Raw genomic sequence first — 3,832 nt, 5'->3', positions numbered from 1 at the left:
TTTTTTGTTACGTATTTGATCCAAGTTTGGTTGAATCCACAATGCAGAACCCGCAGACACAGAAGGCTGAGTATGCATACAGTGGGACATTATTCAGCCTTAAAAAGAATGGAAAGTCTGATACATGCTACAATATGGGTGAACTTTTAAAACATTATGCTAAGTGAAATAAGCTAGTCACAAAAAGGCAAATAATGTATGATTCTACTTACAGGAGTTTCCTAGAGTAGTCAAATTCAGAATCACAAGTTAGAATGAGATTGTCAGGGTCTGGGGGCAAGAGGGAACAGGGAGTTATTGTTAATAGGTACCTATTTCAGTTTTGTGAGATGAAAAGTTCTGTGGATGGATAGTGGTGATGTAAACACAAAACTGTGAATGTACTTAATGCCACTAAACTGCACACTTAAAAATCATGAAAATTCAAGACACTGAATTTACAAAGCATTCCTGAGGAAAAGAAACAATGCTGGAGGCATCGCACTTCTTGATTTCAAACTATCTTACAAAAACATAATAATCAAAAACAGTATCATACTAGCATAAAAACGGACACATAGACCAATAAAACCAAACCAAGAGCCCAGAAATAAACTCACGAGTATATGGTCAACGAGTATTTGACAAGGGCACCAAGAATACTCATGGTAAAAGGACAGACTCTTCAATAAATGGGAACACTGGACAACCACATGCAGCAGAATGAAATGGGACCCCAGTCTTCCACCACTGACAAAAATTACCTCTAAGTGGATTTTAAATTAAACAGAAGACCTAAAACCATAAAACTTTTAGAGAAAAATGTAGAGAAAGACTCTTTAACATTGGTCTTGGCAATGATTTTTTTTTTTTTTTTTTTTGGCTATGATACCAAAAGCACAAACAACAAAAGCAAAAAACAACGAACGGGACTCCATCAAACTAAAAAGTCTGCATCAGATGGTCACTGCGGAGCTGGGGAAAATGAGGAAATACTTGTCAAAGGGTACAAATTTCCAGTTATAAGATTAAGTTCAAAGGATCTAATCCACAGCATGATGGTTATAGCTAACTATGCTGTTTATATGAATATTACTAAGAGAACAGATCTGAAATATTTTCACCAGAAAAATAAATGTTATGTGACAGGATGGATGTTTTACCTAATTATATGTTGGTAATCATTTTGCAATATATCAGTGTATCACCTTAATACTATACAATTTTACATGTCAATTATAATCTCAACAAAGTTGATGAAAAATGATCAAATACTGGAAATTAAATACTGGCTGCATAAGTCCAATTTCCATCACAATGGGTACATTACTTCCTCCTTTTTTCTGTATCATTTCCATTTCTGTCTAACTTATAAGGATACATGTGATTCTATTTAGGAGCTGCCCAGATAATCTGGGATAAGCTCATCCTTTATAAGGATTCTAATTCCAAGTAACACTCACCCTTTTATTTAGAATGTGGATAAATTGTCTTGGGGGCCACTATTCAACCCATTACAGAAATATTTTTTAGTTGACTCCATGGAAAGCCTTATAGTCACCTGACTCAAAGAAAGATGGTCATGGGTCTGTCTCTGGAAATCATGTCCAGAAATGACATCTTCATCTGGTGCCACCACTGGTGACCCTGAGGAGAACCAGTCCCAGGACAAGACAACACAGGAAGGATTGAATGAATCCCTGCTCCCGTTTGTATACATTTCTTACCTCTGAAGACCTTGTAATAAAAGATATCTCTTTTTATTGTTTGGACATATTAGAGTTAGAGATTCTTTTCCTTAATAGAACTGAAGTCTTCCTCACTGATGACGTGCAAATGTATCTCAGTCATCTCAAACCACTGATTTAGTCTAATGATGCTAATGCCATAGATAATGAAATTACTTGGTAGATACTAAAGTTCTTCAGAAGGATATGGTGTATCAGTGACCAATTCAATTTATTACTAAATAGGTGACTGAAAGGTCATGTCACTCATTCCACTTCTGTCCTAACTGCGGGATGACACTGACATAGGTCTGCTGTGGATCAGGTGGGAGCTAGTCTCTAGATAGGGCCACAGTCTTGCTTCAGTACTTCCTTGTCCTACATAATTTCTGCAGTATGCCTACTTATGAGAGTGATACTCGGCAAGAAATTCACTAAACCTAGAACCCTTGCCTCAGGCTCTGCTTCTCTAGAACCTGAACAAAGAAATAAAATTTACAGAACTGAAATCATGTGTCAAATACCACAGGGCTAGACAAAAAGCCAAGTCAGGTGTCAATCCAAAATTAACTTGCCCATTCTGTTGTCTGGCTATTCTAGAAGAATTTGGTGATGAAAGAACTGATTCTTTCATTATAAGCATTATGACTCACTCAGGATTTCTATCACTTTTCTTCAGTCTAGAAACCCAAGTCCAAAACACATGGCACAATCACAGAGAAGAAGATATCCCTCTGATGAGTTTTCTCAAGGCTTCCTTCATGTCCCTGTTTCTCAGGCTGTAGATAAAAGGGTTCATCATTTGAGGAACCACACCGTACATAACTGAAGCCACCGTGGTCTTCCTGGATGAGCCAGCAACTAAAGAACTAATGTACACCCCAAAACCCATCCCATAGAACAAGGACACCACGGAGAGGTGGAAAAAGCTTTAAGCTTTGCCCCTGCTGATGGCATTCTCAAAACAGAGGACACGATTTGAGTATAAGAGAAAATGATCCCAGAGAAAGGAACAACTCCAAACAGGCTGCCCACAAAGTATAACAGGATGTTGTCGATGAGGGTATCAGAACAAGCCAGCTTGACGACCTGAGCAAATTCGCAGAAGTGAGGGATTTTCAGTTCCTTGCGGAAGGACAGCCGCAGCACCATCAGACTGAGGAGCAGGGCGTTCACAACGCTAAGGAACAGTGACAGGAGAACCAGCAGGCCACAGAGTCGGGGGTTCATGATGACCGTGTACCTCAAGGGGTGACAAATGGCCACATAGCGGTCACAGGCCATTGCTGCAAGGAGAAAATTTTCCCAACAGGGAAAAAGCAGGACAAAGCGCATCTGGGTGAGGCAGCCTGCGTAAGCGATGCTCTGAGTCTGTGCTTGGATGTTTAGCAGCATCTTTGGGATTGTGGCTGTGCTCATACAGATGTCAGTAAAGGAGAGACTGGAGAGGAACAAGTACATGGGGGTGTGGAGGTGGGAGTCACAGCTGACGGCCAGGATGATGAGCAGGTTTCCTAGGACGGTGACCAGGTATGTGGACAAGAACAGGCAGAAGAGGAGGGGCTGCAGTTCTGGGTTATCTGTCAATCCCAGGAGAAAAAATTCTGAAACATCAGTTTGATTTCTGGTTTCCATGTTGTTGATGAATCTGATGGGAAAATGGAGTGAAAAGAGAAGAAAATAAACGGCCCCCAGATGAGCAGCGCCAGTATCAACTGCAAACTTGTTAGAAATGCAAATTCTTGGTATCACTGCAGATATACTGCCGACAAACTCTGGGGTAAGGGCCAGCCATCTAGGCTTTAACAAACCTTCCAAATGAATTTGATACATACCATAGTTTAAAAAACAGTACTTAAATAAAAAATAAAACTGTGTGTTTCATACTTTGTGCCAAGTGCTTGGACTAAAACAAAGAATAAGATGTGACACTACCTCCAGAAATAGTTCTTGCCTCAAACAAAAGAAAAATGAGAATGAAGTTGTCCTCTCTCTCCTGTAATTTATGGTGCCCAAACTTTGTTCTCAGAATCATCTGAAGGGCTTATCACATTATAGATGAGTTAGGACATAACATCACTCCATTTATCCATGGGGACTCCTTAGGGTGAGGTTACATCATGAAC

General features: G+C 39.9%; 1 pseudogene; it reads right to left on the bottom strand.

The window, feature by feature from the left end:
- Positions 1–2,418: 2,418 nt before the first annotated feature.
- On the bottom strand, positions 2,419–3,365 carry LOC106728978 (annotated as a pseudogene).
- Between the last annotated feature and the right edge of the window lie 467 nt (positions 3,366–3,832).

The sequence above is a fragment of the Camelus ferus genome, chromosome 22, assembly GCF_009834535.1.
Source record: "Camelus ferus isolate YT-003-E chromosome 22, BCGSAC_Cfer_1.0, whole genome shotgun sequence".
Taxonomy (NCBI): Eukaryota; Metazoa; Chordata; class Mammalia; order Artiodactyla; family Camelidae; genus Camelus; species Camelus ferus.
The sequence above is the reverse complement of the archived record's forward strand: the minus strand, read 5'-3'. Positions and strand labels throughout refer to the sequence as shown.